At 40.5% G+C, this 18,960-nt stretch overlaps 1 protein-coding gene across 9 annotated transcripts in view; it reads right to left on the bottom strand.

Annotated features, from left to right (window-relative positions):
• The window catches only part of MAP3K13 (mitogen-activated protein kinase kinase kinase 13), an 84,035-nt gene that overhangs the window by 30,396 nt on the left and 34,679 nt on the right, over positions 1–18,960 (bottom strand). The window contains exons 4-5 of one of the 9 annotated variants that reach the window (XM_087739691.1): positions 6,322–6,485; positions 2,187–2,371 (exon numbers count right to left, since the gene is read on the bottom strand). The exons of 6 other annotated variants lie outside the window; for them this stretch is intronic. The gene's annotated coding sequence lies outside the window, so the exon portion shown is untranslated. Of the gene's footprint in view, positions 1–2,186; positions 2,372–6,321; positions 6,486–10,476; positions 11,058–18,960 lie in introns of all 9 variants that reach the window. 2 more of the 9 variants (XM_087739690.1, XM_087739692.1) reach the window with 2 other exon arrangements.

Genomic DNA, 18,960 nt, shown 5'->3' with positions numbered 1-18,960 from the left:
CAGTATTGCTTGGAAAATCAAGCCTCTCTCTGCCATCCTGTTGCTGAAGCACCACAACATATACACTATGCTGCTAATAGCTACTGGACCGCCCTGACCCTCAGTTCACTTCTGCTCTGGTATTATTTGCCCTACAAACACCTACAGCCTCCCGCTGAGATCAGGGCTCAATACAGCAGAGAGCACAAGCGTACACAGAGAATCCCATTTTTTTTATTTCGATAAAAAGACGAAGTTAGGCAAGTCACATGCATTTTCTGTGCTGTATATTCTGATCACAGAATCACTGGCATATTGGCTGGAAAGGACCTCTGGAAGTTACCAGGTTCACCTTTCCTCCTACCTGCAGCAGGTTTATCACAACACAGCTCAGCCATGGCTATGATAACCCAGCCAAGAACACACACACAGATTCGGGGACATCAGGTCTGTCTTACCAAATCAAGTTGCCTTCTCCAAGACTTAGCTGTTCAAACAAACAAACAAACGAAAAAGTCTTTAAGCACAGTGCCCTGCCATTTTATATGCACTGTATCTGCTTCATGGGGAGACAAGGCATGCAAAAGTTACAAAATTATTTTCAAACTGGCATGATACAGCCTTATTTAGGTACTTAGATAAGCAGCCTGATTTTTCAGAGGTGTAGTGAACTCATTGTCTTGAGAGCATGAGACGACAGCATTTCTTATAAAACAACTTCGTATCAAGCCAACTTGAAGTAAAGTGGTCCAGATACATTGCGGGGGGGGGGGGGGGGGTAGAAGGCAGTTTCTGCCACAATGCATCAATGCTGACTTGTTGGTGAAATTAATTTTTTAAATTATCTTATATTACAGTAATTTCTGCAACGTGCAATCTCTCGCCTTAGCAAAATTTGATTTAACACAAATTAGGTTGTCTTTGACCTTGCCATCTCTTCAAACAAGGGATGAAGAGCATTTTTCAAGCTTTATTGTCATGCCTCCCCTATTTCTTTTGCTCAAAGTACCAAAGATATGGCTGAGATTGTTCTTGATGAACTCTTCCCAATAAAAGAAATCTTAGTTTCATTTAATGGAAAGAAAAACATTTTCTTGAAAGTTTAAAGTTTCATTATATATCGACTGTTTGCCATTTGAGATGTTTATGATCTGTATGTGCCTCCTTAACTTTTACAGTGAAGAGCATAGTCAAGCGGCATTCTTTCTATCTTAGTGATGCTTCTGCTGTAGCAGTCTTCAAGGCAAAAGCTGAAAGCTCTGGGTGCGTAGGAGGATTGTGTGCATATTTAAGATACTCAGATTTCACAAAGCGCTGGTGCAAAAGCAGACTTCAAGGCAGGCCCTCTGATTTGAACTATTTTGACGAGTTCACGCACTCCGCAGCTAACAAATTTATTTTACGTCTATAAGGAAATTTGGGGCTCAGTGTAATTTTGTATGATCACAACTTCTTGTAAATGATTCCATTTCCAGGCAAAGCATTTTTCCAGACAAAATCCCACCGAGTCCAGGCAAAAGGAGCACAAAGTGCACCTCTTCCGGGAAGAGTGAGACTGCACCTCAAGCACGTCAGACAGCCTGAACTGCAGTTTAAAACTATTAGAAAAGTGACAGTTTATCTGAATCAGCACCAGAGCAGGTAAACCAGTTATCACAAGGCACGCTCTCATGTTGCCCAATACTGTGCCTGCTCCTGGAAACATCTGTCTAGTAAGTGTTCTCACACACGCACAGAGCAACCAAAGCACGCGGTTGCCTATACAACCCCATTATTTATGAGAGCGCCAAAGCAATGGTCAGGCTTGAAGACATGGCAGAGTTAAACAAATGCCTTGCATAGACCATAATGGAAGTTTCTCCTTTAAAGAGCTGTGCTAAAAATAGAGTAGAAAATCACAATTCCAGATACAGCACACAAACAAAATGTTAGTATGCTGTAAAGGTTGCGTAAGTACAAAGCGGTCTCCGCTCAGTTTCCTAACAGCACAAATGTCTAGTAATATTAAGTTAGTTTCCTTGAAGAGCTATTTGCTCTATTACCCAGTCAAGCATATTCTATGCTTGTACTTCCAATATACAAAGGAAATAAAAGAAACTGTCTGATCCGCGTTTAAGGGCTGAAAAAGAGCAGTTGGCAGAAACTAGCCAGCTGATACGTGGCGAATATCAAGGATAGAAGAGATTCCTGTCCATATCACTACTTACATTCAAGCCCTGGAGTTCCTTTGCTTTTTCGTGGTATTCAGTGTGATTTCCTTCCGGCTACATTAGGTACAGCAAGGTAACTGCACCCTTCTGCACTGACAACACGGCTGCAATTCACATGTGTATCATCTCAAGACTAGTGCAATACTCCCGGCTTGGGACAATACTTTAAAATATTCTAGAATCTAACAAAAACACAAAAAGCATACTTGTTAGGTATAGTTATCTTGCTACACATATCTTGCAGCTGAATTCTCCTGTCCCTTGTGATTATCTCTCAATTTCTACAGAGAATTTCTACAACAGGTTGATACACAGTCCTCTCCCATCTCTTGACCTTCCACACTGTACAACTTCAGCACAGGAAAGCACTGAGAGCTGCTGATTTGGCAAGTACCAGAGCTTTGGCTGTCACTTCTGACCTTTGGGTTTTCAAATCACATGATTTTATTACACAGGATTCCAATAAAATTTTTCTTTTCCTAGTCTCCTGGTGAGGAAAATGCTGTTGTTTTGGTTGTTTTGAACACAAACTGTAATAGCAGATTTATTAATAGAGAATGAGTTAACATGAATAACACATCATCAAAATGCAACCTCTTTGTTTTCAGGGGTTTTGGGTTGGTAATTTTTTTCTGAAGTCACATTATTCAGAGGAAGGAATTGCAAACATACCCTGAAGCTTCACCCAGAATTGCTCTGCCTTTCTTTCCCTTCTCCGGGGGCGGGGGGGGGGGGGAGGGAAGTGCCCTCTATTTTGTTAGGTTTTCAAAAAAGAAACTACACTATTAAGCTAGCCCATCTTAACTCAGTGCAGTCTAGCCCACGTTATGGGTAAATCTTTAAGCCTACTGTGGAGTAGCCCAAGGCAAAAGCTTGGGGTTTTTTAAGCAATCAGTCTCTTTCTCGAGACACACTGCTCCTTCAAGGAAGCATGTTTCTTCCACATCACAACATACGTCCCATCTCACACCTGCATGAATGCTCTGCCACAATCCAGCCTTATTTTTAAATATTACAATTATGACATTGCCAAAACATAATTAATTTCTGATAAAACAGTTGAAAATTCTTCATCTGACCACTTGAGATTTTCTGACTGTCCCTGTACAGCTCTGAACACATTTATGCATGTACCCTAACTTCCTCTACAAGAAAACAGCAGATTTATCTGGGAAAACGGGAGTGGTGTAACACTGGCCTTTTTGTGCTTTACCCTGTTCTTTCTGGTTGTCAGATAAATACTACAGTACTTCTGTACCTCCTGCAGAATACTGACTGGAATATATACTTTTAATTCCTTTCTCCAGTAAATATTTGGATGCCACCACAACATAAAATCAGTAACTTTTGCAGACACCATAATCATCACCTGAGCTATGTGGCAGTAATTGCTTAAGGTTCCCAACTATCATGATCATTCTAAAACGTTAACGGAATATTTTAACATAGCCATGGGCATTAAGCATGTGAGACCACAGACATGTAATTATGCTGTATGTAGCCATGTCCATATTATCACAACAGAAGCCTGAACTCGTGTCTGCTGATTTAAGTTAGCCTTTATTCAATATATTCAGTCTATCCTAAAACAGGGCCGCATCATTTTTGGCAAAAGTGATTTTACGGTTGTAATATACTTTTATCTGTCGCTGTATCAGTGAGAAAGAGAACACTGTCTAGCTTTCTGGTCTGAACCCTTTCTGACAATGACAAAAATAGTACGGCATACCAGCCAAGAAATATTCATAATGGCTGAATTCAAGCTCTGTGCATAGAGCCAGCTGGAGGTCTGCTATGCACCTTATACATTCCAACTATGCCTGTCAGAGTAGAAATAAGTGGCACCTAGACTACAGCATAAGAAGAAACCATACCACACCAGAATGACAGGATCATCTATTCCCATTTCCTGCCTCCAAAACCCTAGAAAAGGATCTGCAGGCAGCGAAACCTCCCCAGGGCAGTCTCACCCAGTTCCCTGTGATCTGCAGCTCACCGACTTTCTCCACCAGCAGCACACAGTGGTATTTTTCTATTCCATAGCCCACGAAGTATTTTTCATGTGCAAATGCGTCAAAGAATTTTTTTAACCAGAACACTTTGGCAACCACTATGCTGTGGCAAGGAGTTGTGTAGCTTAACTGTATGTTGCATAAGGTAACAACAACTATTCTTCACTTTGCATCTCTCATCTAATTCCTTTCTTTGAACAACCAGTTGTTCACTGTTTCAGTGACACCTGAACCCTATTTATCTTCTTAATGCCAGCTGTGATTTTATGAACTATCTCATCCTCCACTGCAACATCTTTTTTCAAGTCTAAAAATTCCCACTCTGCCTTCTCATTCACCGTATAAAAGCTGCTCTGTGTCTTTCGTCACCTCTCTACATCTTTTCCATTTCTCCTATATCACCTTAGAGTTGGGGCAGTAAGACAACAGACAGAATCCTCACTGCGGGCACATCACAGAAGTGTACAAGGCATAATGACCATTTTTGTTCTTTGTTGCCTTCCTAACTGTTCCTCTAATGCTATCCAGTGTCTAAGCATGCTTCAGGATGCTGAGCTAACTTCCATGGATCTCTTAAAACCTTGAGGTCTCATTCTGGAGCAGTAAAAGCTAGATCAGAGCCTAATTCTTATGTACAGGATGTTAAGATGAAATTGTATTTAATCAACACTAAATTTGACTGACATTTTATCACCCAAGTTCATGAGAGCCTTCCAGTACTCTCTGCAATTGGCTTACATGTTTATTATCGTGAACACCTTAGTCTCACAGCCTAAATGCTCTTGCTTCAGTGTGTTCCTAAATGATCTGGATAAGGGAAGGTGGAAAGAGCACGAATAGCGCAATCTCCAAAGCAGAGCCATATGACAACTCCTTTTAGAGAAAAATGTTTCATCATTACTGTCTATTTATCCCTACTCTTATTTCATACCATTTAACCAATCATTTGTCTGCAAGAGCGGTGTCCCTGTTATTTTATAGCTGTTTCGTTTCTTTAAGAGTCTCTGGTAAGTATTCTTGCCAAAATCCCAACAGATTGTGTCAACCAGATCCCCTTTTCTCACATGCTCTTGACTCCTCCAAAGAAATTTAATAGATTCCCAAGGTGTTACTTCACCTTAAAAGAACTGTGTTGACTCTTGAAATTTGTGCATCTGCACTGGCTCTCAGCATAGGAATTAATTTCTACCTCCACAAACACTACACAAATATTTATCTAGGAACTCCTTCAACATAAGGTCACAAATTTGTGGGGGGTGGAGAAGTAGTGCTTGATTTGGAAACAGAAATCAAGCATCCACTTCTTTTTTTTGGCATGAGGAACAAACAAAGCAAAAAAAAAGTCATCTTTGTGAACAAGGCAGACAAAGAGCCAATCCACCCTCCCTTGTATTGAGGGAGACCTCTTTGGCTGATTTCAATGAAAGCAAGATTGATTCCTGTTTCACCTGCTAGCCAGCTTTGCACAGCGCAGTTTGTGAAATAAGCAGCTTACATAACTCTGTATTTTCAGCACTACATACATAAATGCTTCCTCTATCCTGTGTAAGGTATTTTTGGATCTGCTAAAATGCTACTGTGTTCTTCCAGGGCTTTGCATTCTTCTGTTCAGAAACTGCATAATCTGATGCCATAGGAAATAAGTGATGTTGCATAATGATTCTTATATTCACTGAAGGATTTTGGTGCTACACGTTTCTGTTGCAAAGCAGCCCTTCTCTGTGTTTCTGAATTGAATTCCTCGGTTTTTGAAGAAAGAATAATCTATCAGCCACCTGCCTTTGGGGGGTAAGGGAAACAAACCAAGGACCATCTTGTACCACACCGTTATAAGAATTTCACTTCACAAAAATCGGTTTAACTTTGTATGCCCATTTGCTATTTCTGTTTTCCCTCCCTCTGGTTGTTCGCATGTCTTGAGCTATGTGCATACATTAAACACCAGAAGTTTCATATACAATGTTCTGACATCTAATTGACCATTGATAACCTCCATCACGGGCTCATCAATACTATTGTAAAACATTTAGTTGGTATAAAAGACAGACTAAATGCTCATTAGCCTTTTATACTACTGAATTACTATTGGAATCTGTCTTAGATCAAAATTTAGAAATTACCTTAAGTTACACTCTTCTCTTTCATCTTTCCAGCTGTCTTCATAATATGAAACAACTTTTAAAACCCAGTTGCAAACTTCAGGCTCTGCTCTACTCCTTTTCTCTCTTCATCCTTCAGAATTCTGCACTTTTTTCTTACTTCATTAAAGATCCATGTTATATTACTAAATAGCAGTAACAGATTAAAAGATTTAAATTCAAATATTTTACAACTACAAAAACCAGGAAAAACTCAAAGTTAAGTTCACAGACACCTTACAGCTTCTTTGACGTTGCAACATGAAGCCATTAAAATGTTCCAGTATTACCAACAAACAGTATCTTGTAATTTCCCCCACTTACAGAACTGAAACATATTTTCCTCCAAGGAGTAGTGTTAAGATTAGTTAATGTCTGAAAGATCTTCGAGGATGAAGATCAATATCAAAGTGTTATTTTCAGGAATCCAGTGAATGAATCAAGCTCTCACTTTAATTCATGTGAGCCATCAAACTGGTCTCAGGTAAATTCGCTCACACGTTTGTTCTTATTTTTGTAGTAGATATGAATTATTCAGTATTTGCAAAGCACACTTGACACGTAAAAGCTATACACACAAACTTCTTGGCACTAACAGCTTATATGCTTCATACCCAGAGTTAAAGTAACTAAACAACTATCCATGAAAGTACAAAAATTACTGGGGTATGTGCAATGCTTTGACCTCTATCAACATTACTCTAGGTACCAGAGTGAGTGCACCTGATGGGAAGGGGACATTTGAAATCCAGCTGGCAGATCTCTCAGACGAGAAATGACAGTAGTACTAAGTTGTATTTAGTAAGCACCATAACACTTCTACAAGCAAAGAGGATTACTCCTTGACAGAGAAGCAAGCACAATGACTTGCTCAGGAGCTCTGTTAAGCCTGTATTACTGACACAGCGTAAAGGGTTAGAGCAACATTCGAGAGGTGTGATCCTATTCTTAGGCCACTAAAGCTTTACATGATGGTAACGCAATCAAGACAGCACACACGACACACAGTCATGGACTGAAGAACCGTAGAGGACCCTCCAGGGGCCTGACATGACACGTGCCATCTAACACCCTGCAGAGACCTTCCAAAGCAGCGCTCAGCCCCTTGGTTCATCCCTACTAGATCACATTTTGGCTACGGTTGATAAACCAACGTTTGAGAATATCCTCAGGCACAAAAGGATGGTGAGGTGAGATTTTCTGTGTTTCAGCAAAAAAGCCACAGCTGTACAGCTGCATTACTGATTCTCATGTCCTCCAGAAGACCCGAAGGTAACAGAGCAATGGGTTGGGGACAGGAAAGGACAAACATCCTAGGAATGAAGAAAATGTCCACACTGAGAGACCTCCATTCCTCAAGCCCACTCTGCTGGAAAAAGTCCAGCCTCCCACCCACAGCCCCCCAGGACTTTCTCCTTCCTTCCCTTACAGCACCTCTCACGCTGAGCTAGCAACTGCTCCCGAAGAAACAGCACAAACAATTACAGCTTCACTGGAGGATTATAAAACCTGTGTACTTTACACAGAAAAATCTATTCTTCACCCTGGCCTACACCCAGTTGTTGCTAATGCCTTTGAACTCACTCCAACGACCGACTTTTCAGTTGAAGTTGTAAACAGGGAAAGAGGACAGAGGTCAAAATACATGTTGAGTATTTATAGGGGTGGGAGTAAGTACACACAGTGTTTCTGCTCCCGGCCCACCTCAGTATTTCTGCCACAGCTGCCAACTTGCTATTTGATCCAAAGTAGTATGTGTTTTAGGTGAAATATTTACTCCCTCTTCCCCAAGAAGCAAAAGTGATTTGCTCTAATGTCACAAAAACAAGAACCTACAAAAGACTAAAGCCCATGCATGGGACTTATTTGCCCAGGAGGGATTAAAAAAAGTCCCATAAGCTGGTCAAGTCTTCCTGAAGTGCCAAACCCAAGAGCTTCAGCCTCTTCTGCAGATGCAGAGGTAACATTTGCCTCAGTTGACTCATTTTGATTCAGTTATGGCTGAGAAACTCATTGGAAGTTGTAAAAGCAGTAAGTCTGCTGCTGTCTTCCCCCAAACATGGGATCTCAGGTGAGAGCTTGGCTAAAATGCTCTACGCATGGGAAGGGTCGGGCGCCTTCCGCTGCCTACCCCAGCCCCAGGGACCAGAGCTGAAGAGGAACCTGCACTGATTTTAAATCTGGTCATATGACCAATGTCAGACTTGTTTTATTTTTATGTACGAAAGTTTTATTTAAAGACTGCCATTTTGAGAAATCCTACTATTTGAAATCCGCTCCACACATCTCAACTGCAGAAAGCCTGGAACAGCTACCAGATGTGAACAACTCCAGTCTAATCAGTCACCATCTCATATTTGCTGTAAAAAAGTAATAAGAAAACAGGAAATACTGTAAAACTTTTCTTATCCTGCCTCTGTTTAGAGCAGAACCACATTTTAATAACTACTAATCATGAAACTGCTTACCTATGAAGAGATTTTCAAATAAATCATTAATTTTCTGATCCGCTGGAGATAAGCCACTTACCAACTCTTTACAATAGGGGACAAAAGAGAAAGGTTAGTAATGCAACCAGAAAAAAAACCAACCACCCACACATTTTTAAACACAAGTTCACGTATAGCTGAGAAGCGGTAAGAGTCCCTACCATATATCCTGTACTAGAAGTTATTTGCTAATTCCAGGCACAGGGGTCAAAATGAATGCCAGCTATAAATTTAACTATCAGGCAGCAGGGGACAAAGACAAATCTGAATGACAGGACCACTCTAGATCAAAGAATCAGGCTGGAGACCCAAAATACAGGAAACAAAACTGTTGTTAAAGCAAAACAAACAAAACCCCCCACACTACATCAAAATTATGATTTATTTGTTTTTCATAGCCAAAGTCTGTTACAGAAACAGAGGTTCAAAGGGTTGTCTCTCTCTAGAAACAAACCCACATACATATGGGGACACAACAAAAAGAACAGGTACAAAAACTTTTAAACCAATGACAACTTTAACCTCCACATTCTAGGATATCCCAAGATGTCTGTGGCTACACACACAGCAGTTACTGTGAAAAGTGCCCACATTTGCGAGTCAGACTAGCTGGATCTCTCTCTCATTTCACTCATCCATTTGGTTTTTATATCAAATATTTTCGTATTTTCCTCCCTCAAAATTATCGATCAAAATACATTCCTTCAGTTTTTTTCTATTGAACAGAGTGCCTATTGATGACATCAGTTCATCCAAACACATGGGCCTGCTGTCATCTTTCTCCAGATCAACTTAAAATACCCAATTTTTCATTTACTTAAGAGAGACATGTGGCTTGATATGATTATGCTATTGCAGTACCTAAACCACCCCCCCAAAACAAAAATAAAGAGCAGCTCCACTCATTTCATTGGGAGAAAACATGACATCACGCTCCATTCAGGTAAGCAAGAATATGACAAATCTTGCCCCGGTGAACAGTATCATTAACTGCAATGGTACTCCCAGCTTCCTCATCTATTAGGAAAATGAGGGGTAAAAATCATGTGTTCAGCACAACAGAGACAGCTCAAACTGCTATTTTCAATAATAAAGGAACAAATTCCTACCCAGCTGATAGAAAGAAAAGCATATCTCTTCTTCATCTTAAAAATAAAATTAAATTATTTATTACTGTAACACAACAGAAGAATCGTTTGATTAGCCCACAAGGGAAAAAAAATTACAATTGCCTAGAAAGCAAAAAATACAATTCTGCTTCTTTATACTACCTCTAGTAATTCTTATGTCATTCCCTGTATATTCCATATATATCCATTCTCCATTGCCATTCCCTTCCCCTTTAAAAGGGGGGCACAAGAAGATAACGTGCAAAATTGCAACTGAAAAATGTCTAGCACACCAACAAGCAAAAGGACAGGCCAGCTATCAGATTTATATGCAGTGATGGATAAATTAAGGTTTCACATTTCCTCTTCCCTTCTCTCAGCATCATTTTTTCAGCCCTTTCACATCACAAATGCAACATCCATCTGTCCTTCTGAAATAAATGGCGAAAGGGTAGCACTGACCATTAAACACACACACACACACACACACACACAAACACACACGCTTCAAAAAAAGACATTTGCATCTAAATACTTACAAGGATTAAGATTTCCTATGTGATGCTCCATTTTCTTGTTTTAAAAAGATGGAAGGCAAAAAAAAAAAGGAAGTGTTGCAAAATAAAAGGAAATTCCACCCACACAATCCTGCAGCCTGCTGCAAAGAAGCACAGAAGCGTGCTGACGTCACGGATTCATGAATGGATGTAAATCGGGCTGTTTCGAGATTCGGCAGCGCTGGCTGGGGCTGCGCACCGCGAGAGGGAGAGGGGAGCAGGGGGGCAGCCAATCCACGCAGGCACCGCCGGCCGCCTTCTGCCAGCAAAAATCTGGGCACTGAACAGTCCAAGCCCACCGCCGAGCCACCCCGAAACACGGGGCTCCCCCGCCAGCTGGGAGGGCTGCGCGCCTCTGTACTCTGTGCGCAAGGCGGGGGAGAGGACACTGAAAATAATTTCTTCGTAGTGAAGTGAAGCTGTTGGGTAAAATGGCATCACTGCTGCCATTCCGCGGAGAGGACCGGGCGAGGACATCCTCTAATGCCTTCAAGTCATTGCTCTGGCGAGTTTCTGCCCCTCCGTACAGCTTGGATAACAACAGCATATCAAGTAACAGCCATCTGTTATATGAATCAAATGTATTTAGTAATCAGAAAAGGAGTTTAGCGTCTCTCTGGCTGCTTTCAGGATTACAAACCCTGGGTATTATTATTAAAATAACTAAATATAAGCATGTACTGGGAGGAAGCTGCAGGGAGAACAATAGGAGGCTTGTATTTGATTAATGATGCAAAAGCACCGACAAAATAAAAATAGGAGCACTAACAAAATCATGCATTCAGCTCTCATCAAACATTCCCAACAGCGGGCAGACAAGCTCACAACATCAGAAACATTCAAAAACAAAACCTGGAGCACGCGTGGTTTCACACTTGTGGCTACGTAATGAACGGTGGGCACAACATTCACATATCACAGCCTACCAGCCATTTTCATTTCATTTTCAATTCCATGCCAATGAATATACTTAATTCCGCATACCAGATGCAAGGGCACAAGGAGTCATTTTGGACGCCCAAATAGATAGCAATGTCCTGCTGAACACACGCAAGAGCGGCTATGATTAACTTGGATCTGGACAGGGCAAGAGCACAAGTTTTAGCTTATTTTTGTATCTTTGAAACATGAGAGAAGGCGTGGAGGGATGAGCATAACCAGGAATTAAGGTCAAGGTTTCAAGGAAAATCTAGGCTGTAAGTTGTGCAATTACACCATCTCAGGGTTTACCAGAATTCTGGTCTCTCAAACTCATTCTAAACAATTTGTAGCCTCCAAATTATTAAGAGCCAGAATTTCCATATTTTCACCACCCCTTATCCTAGCAACTAGGAGGCAATTATGCCAAAATAGAATGTCCCAAAACTTACTCTGGTGGAGCACATCTTAAGAGAATGTCTGAGAGAATCCCATACCTTTCCCTATGGAAACTGGGTAACATCCCAAAATAAACCAGGACTGGATGTAACAACAATGTGGACCTGGCTTCAGAAAACAAGGATTTTGTGCTACTTGGTATGATGTGAGCCAGCACCGCTGATACTAGCTTGTGGGAAGAGCGGAGAAGGGCAGGATGCAAAAGCCTTCCTGGAGGCTAATACAGCCACACCTACAGAGACCATACTTACCTAAAAATGTACTTATATGAGCGGATAGGTAGGTGCTTGCATGTATTAAGACAGTAGTTTATTTTTTTATGCATTTCTGACATGGAGCAAGGAACAGCCAGCCAGGGCAGCACAGCCTGTTCTTCTCCAGTTCTATTATGCCAAAAGACACTGCTGGGGAGTCGCTGGACTCCTGCACCTACACTTCTCAGCACATCTTCGTCTCTTAGTTGTACCACGGCATACTATCACTCCACTAAAGAGTTGCAATGATAGGAATGTATTAGTATGCTCTCAATTCAACAGTGGCCACAATAAATTCAGCTTTGATTTTGGACTTTGGTTTTTGAATTGAGCTTTATAAAGCTGGCCAGAGAAAATTAAAATGAATGCAAATTCCTCGTTACCTACTTTCAAGATCAAAGAAAATGCAGGTTAACTTTTGCTGAAGAAATACCTATTCTTTAAGAGCTAAAAGTCACAAACACAAATAATGAGATTTATACCCAGACAACGCAACCACTACAGGTTGAGCGTTACTATACACAAGGAGAAGCAGGAGTGGAGGTATGGTGAGACACATCTCTTCAAAGGGATCACTTTGTGTCACCATTTCAAACCCCAGTTGAATCAGGTTCCTTAGTTCAGCAGACCTGCTCTGACTCCCTGCCTTCCCATCCCCTTCAGAGCCCGACACTCTGCCTTACAGCTGACTTCACCACCATGGTACAAAAACAACAGCTTCCAGATTTCCCTGGCATTTTCAAAACAGAGACAAAAACAGCAATTCACTCTCTTACCCTAAAGCAAAAAGGGACAAATTCAGGAACTAGAAGGGGGAGCACAGTACCACATGCAAGAAGTGGAAGAAAAGGAGAAATATTGCTATAGAATGAGAAAAGTCAGAATAAAAATAGAATGGAAAATAATTTTCAGAGGTTTCCAAGGGTTAATTGCAGTGACATTTAAAAAAATACCCAGCAGGGAAAATAAGTGGGAACAAAACCCCAGGAAGACTCCAGTAGAGAAAAAGAGCTTGCACATACATCTTAAGATTTTCTTCTCCATGGTGACTTGGTTTGGCATACCAACACTCAATTTCATCTATGTCTCAACAGCTCAGGTTAAAATTTTCAACACAAAAGGTCCTGAATTTAAAATGCAAGAGAACTACCTCAACTCATTATGAAAAAGAAAAAACAATCATTGGCCTAAAATTGATGGCTTTTACAAGATTATGATGGTAGCCAAACAACAGCATTAGAAAACAGGATGGCTGCAACCAGCTACATAGTTTAATAGTAGACATTACATTTTGATGCATCAGCAGTGAGTAACTAAGTTGATCAGTATTAGAAAGAGAAATTATTTTCCTTCTCATTCAGACAAAAACACTGGTAAAAGCAGGAAACCCTGTGAGGTATCAGATGCCCAAACACGATTCTATGGAAGTTTAGTTCAGTATTAATATGAAAACAGAAAAAAAAAAAAATGTACAAAGTGCAACAAGGGTATAAGATCTTAAAAAAAAAAAATTAAGTTCATAGGTGAAAAGTTTACAGGTAGCAGAATTTCTGAAAGGATATATGAGTAACTAAGTAACTAGACTGTTCAGAGACACAGTAGGCAAAACTGGTGGTAATGGGTGCAAAAAGGAAAGCTAGAAGTATTTAAAAAATATCTGTTCGCCATATTTGAAAAAGACAAGATAATTAAGTACTTTCAAGCCAATTAGTAACTAATAGGAATGTTATACAGCATCTGCTAGGCATAACATTTCAAGTTGGCACATCATACTAATTTAAGCCCAGTCCTAAAATAATCATTTAACAAGTTCTCCAATCCTGTGACCTTCAATTTTAATAAATTGGAAAACTATTAAAATTGCAGAAGACTGAGAATAACAATATTATGCCAATATTCAAAAATAGCATACGTTTGCTATTTATAGGCCTTGGTAACTAGATGCCGATCTTCAGCTAAAATCCTAATACAACCTTTGATTGGAAAGGATTGCTCTGCTGCATCGGACCAAAGGCCCATTCATCCTAGTGTCCCGTCTCTGATGGCAGCCAATAACAAGACATACAGGGACGTGGAAAATCAAAGCAAATGCCTAACACTTCTTGTGGCATATTCTACTAGCAAAAGCAGAAAATTAGAAAAGAGATGAAAGTGACTCAGAGGCTAATTTCATAATTATACATCAATAAGGCTGTTATCTACTCAGTGCACACTCGGAGGTACAAGAGGGACTCCACTGTGAAAACTTTCTACCTGGATGAACAAATATGTGAAGTGAAAGAGCAAATGATTGTCTAACAGGAGAAAGCCTAGGTAAATATTTGCATAGATAAGATGGCTAGAGGGACATTTTATTGTCAGGTTCTAAAATCTGTGAAATCTTTGATCCACTCTTCCAACCCTGTAGGCATACATTTCTCTTCTGACTGTCCTAATCTTCAGCAGTGGGGTGGGTGACAGGAAGGAAGGGGGGGGGGGGGAATATTAAAAAAAAAAAAAAATCATACTTAAACCACCTCATCTTGAGGCTTTTAACCAGAATCTCCCCAGATCTGAGACTTTGAGAAGTCCTTCCTGCAAAGGCAGGTGAAGGGGACTACAATTTGACAGGACCAGAGCCAAGAGGCTAGGAGCCAAGAAGTGTGGCCAAAATAAAAAAAGTCACTCAAAGAGAAAAAGCCCAAAAGTGGGACATGTGCAACACCATGAGAACAGGTGAGCTGCAGTTTGAGTCAGAGACCCTAATTACAAGCCCTGTTTTGTAACGGAGTCTGTTTACAATGGGACAGCCACAGTGATTTCAGACCCCATTCCTGCCTGGCTGCTCTTGTGGCAGCTGCTGAGCCCCCACAGCCCAGAGCCTGTAGCTAGAAGATGAGCCCCCCCACCAATTAAGGTGTTGCCTTCGGGGTAGGATGAAGTTAGGGTGTACATTTTGGTGACCAAGTTACTGCTACACATTCAACAGGGCTATCCCTGGAACAAGGCTCAGACCCTCTCAGATCAGAAACATCAAAGCTGCCTCTGCTCACAAAACAGCATCATTAGTGAGCCACGGTGAGACGTTTAGGTCTGCTTAAAAATTAAAGCAGAGAGCTGGAGATGGCTACAAACTCATAGATATGCAATACCTTGAGAGAAAGCTACCCGTATCGTCATGTCTACTCAAAAGCTATTAAAACAAACTCATGGACACTTGTACCATCACCGTACAGTCTTCAAATGAAAATGTTACCAACTTCTGTTAGCAAAGTGAGGCTTCTTACAGCAAAACCATCTTCCATACAGGTGCCAGTTGTTTTTTTGACTGAGTGTGCTCTGCAAGATATGACGGGCAGGAGTACACAAGGCTATATGATGACTTCCTTTAACATTGTATTGCCTTTAGCAACACTCCAGGAGCTAAAAAAAAAAAAAGACACTAAAGGCACTAAAAGACAAAATGCATTATGTCTTCCATTGTTTAAACCTGAGGCTGGTATGGATTCTTCTTTAAGGAGCTTCTGGGTGGTCTTCCCAGCAAGCCTACTCTTTCCAGATGAGCCCTGTCTTTCAGGCTCCTCACCATGATAGAGGTCTGTGTAGTTTTAGGAAAAGGCATGCCATTACAATGTTAAGAACATGCACTAATGAGGCTGGGGAAGTTCAAAAGACTACACTTGCAGATTTTTATATTCCTGAAGGAAGATGGCCCAATTCCTCAGACATAAGAAGTAGCTCTGGAACTCCATCAGGAAAGAAAACACTGCTACATAAGAGACATTAGAGCCCATTTCCTTGCTGCTAAAAAGGCAGTTAATGCAACAAGTGAACAACAGGTCTTCCCAGATTTACAGTTGTCAGGGCCGGCTGGCGGAAGCACAGAGGAGACACGTGAAGCAGAACATGCACAGCCACCACCCTTGTAGCTGGGGAAGCTGCTAAGGTCTTCCTCCTTGGGGGAACTCTCTGCCACGTGAAACGACATGGACTCAGGCCACATCCTTTCCCTTGGTCAGGAGTATGTGAGGGCACTTAGGTTTATCTCTTTCCAAGATGCCCATCTGTTTGTACAAAATCTGTAGGAATTTTGTTATCTTAAAAACTCCGTCTCTAACACATGGTTGAAATCAGACAATGGGTTGTAAAATCATCAAGGAGAGGATAAGCAAACAGGAAGTCAGCCTAAATACACATAGTCAGGAGTAGTGTAATACAACCAAAGAGGTAAAAATGTGTTTATTTGCTGTTTTTTTCCTCTAGAAATCATTTGCAGAAACCCTTAGCAGAGGCCCTGTGAGCAAAGCAGATCTATTTGTTCAGGGAAACAGTCACAAAATAATGTTTCTCTCAGAGAACATGCCAAAATGAAGTCTTCCATAACAATAATTAACTCTAATAGAATTGCCAGCAGTGAGAAATACTGCAAAAGAAGTAAAAATAAGTATGTATAATTAGCAGTTATAATGGACATTTTTAAAGCCAACTGAGCTACAGTCACCTTTCCTCTCCCAGGTTAGGAGCCTGCAAAAGAAATGAGAGACCTGACAACGAAACCTCAGTATTAGTGCCATGTGGAAAGAAAAGTCCTATAATTTATGTTATCTCCACTGAAAGGCATATTCTCACAAAAAGGCACACATAAATGGGAAGCTATTGGGGGGAGGAATTAATGAAACTGAAGAATTGATTAAAAAATGCAGTACAATTCCCCAAGGTCAAGTTTTGTTCAGAGGAAAAAATCACCTGCACAAATATAGAAACAACTGCTGAGCAGCTGTTCTGTAGATAAGGATTCAGGATAGAGAGGATCATAGACTGAGCACAAATTATAAATATCAAGTTGTCATAAACAAGGCAACTTCTGTCCATTGACAGGAGCACAAATTCCCAATCTACTCAGTTTTGATAAAGCCTTTGGTAAAGTCCACTTTTGGGTCAGGCTTGTCAAGAAAGAGAGAAACCACAACAGAACTACAAGAAAAGACAGACAATAAGATGAGCTACGAGGGATGAGTGAGCTAACTCATTGAGGCTGCTCAACCTGAACAGACTAAAAAGAGAAGATTGAGGTATGATATATTTCTATTAAATATAGAAGCAGGTTCTGCAAAGAAAGAGGAAACCTATCCTCCACATCTGTGGTGAGCAGAAAAAATAATGGACTCAAACTGCAACAAGAAAAATTTACTCAGGCCATTAGAAGAACTCTTCTAAATGGTAAACACAGTGAAGCACCTGCCTAAGAGGAAGTCATGTTGTCTCCTATATTAGGAGGTAAAGGAAAAGAAAGTTGTCTCACAAGAATTGTTCTGCAATAGTGATGATGCTTTGATGCAAAGAGTCAAGATGATCTTTTAGAACCTTTCAGGCCTCTTCTCCTATGAAGATATCACAGTATTGAAAGCTTTACAGCAAGACCAGAGGCTAAAAAATTAATCTGATCTTTTGCAGTACAAGGTCTTGCTGAATTAAATCTTTCCATCCTTGCTACTGTTATACAACCTCTCTGAGGAATATTATTCAGATTTCTACCAAAAAAACCTACAAAAACTGCTGAAAGCCCATTAAGACAGCAGAATTCAAGCATTTATAAGTAAGTTAAAGACTGCCAGAATAAGGCACTATATTTAGTATCAATAATTTTCTCTGTAGTACTGTGATGAAGTTCCTTCAAGAACAGTGGATCAGCCCTATGTAAATATTCTTAAAACAAATAAAACCTGCTCAGCATCTTCCTCCCAGACTAGCATCAGCCATGAAGTTATCAGTAGCTTTTGCTTCAGAACTTACTGCTTTTTTTTCCTCTCCTCCAGGAGACTTCTTCTGTTCCCCCACTGCTAAATGCAGACCCTAGAAGAGTCCTCTTGATTTGTCTGAGGTATCACGACACAGAATTACTCACTTCATGAAGAGTTATGACGACACTTTAAATAGTTACAATCATGATTAACAGATTTTTTGTGCAGAATATTTGGATTGAGAGCATTAAACTTGTCAGCAGTGCTTATTTTGATCCTTTTTTTCAAGCACAGTGTTGAACAATGCAGTACGATGTAGAAGGTGCCCCAAAGCAGGACACTCTCAGGAGATGCTGTATGGCATACCAAATACTTGCTTTCTGAATTAAGTCATAGAGCTGTCCCTAAGGGACAACCAAAAATTCAACAGCCTTCACCAAAAGGGCACAAAAAAGTTAGCCAATGCCCTAATACTCCAACTCAATCAAACCATCAGCTTTGTATTGCACAAGATTTGCCCATCTACGGAAAATAAGCACCACATTAGTAAATGCAAGTCATGGCTAAGAGAGAAAGGATGAGAGTCATGTTCAAAAACATGTCAGCTGAAGCATTAACCCAGGGACCTTCCAGGACAATTCTTTCACAAGAGTGTTTTATAACCTACAGTCCTCCATCAGCAGAGCAAGTAAAAAAGGTGACTGCACTTCCCTTCAAGCAGAGAGATATGAGCCTGCTCAAACTCCAATTTCCCCCTTATTAGTAAGGAAAGGTTTACAGAAAGTGCTTGTATACTTTTCACAAAAGATATAATATACTGGAGGAAAAAAAACATGTCAGACTACATGATTAGAAGCTTGCCTGGTTCACTTGCTCTCCCATTACATGTCATCTACTAAATGTCATAGTCCCCCTTACGAGCCATACTTTCTATCCTTAAGCCACTACTACACATATAGCACTCCAATATAGACTGCCTTGTCTATTAACTGGAAAAAATAAGATAAATAAGAAGCAGCAATGTTGATGAAGCAACTGATGAATTGTTGATGAAGCAAGGACAGGGTAGTTCATGCAACTAATTGCTTTCATTGAGATGAAACCAGGTTCATATC

The sequence above is a fragment of the Nipponia nippon genome, unplaced genomic scaffold, assembly GCF_047370975.1.
Source record: "Nipponia nippon isolate SJK-2023a ecotype South Korea unplaced genomic scaffold, ASM4737097v1 scaffold_7, whole genome shotgun sequence".
Lineage (NCBI taxonomy): Eukaryota > Metazoa > Chordata > Aves > Pelecaniformes > Threskiornithidae > Nipponia > Nipponia nippon.
Note: the sequence above shows the minus strand (reverse complement) of the source record. Positions and strands in the feature narration are given on the sequence as shown.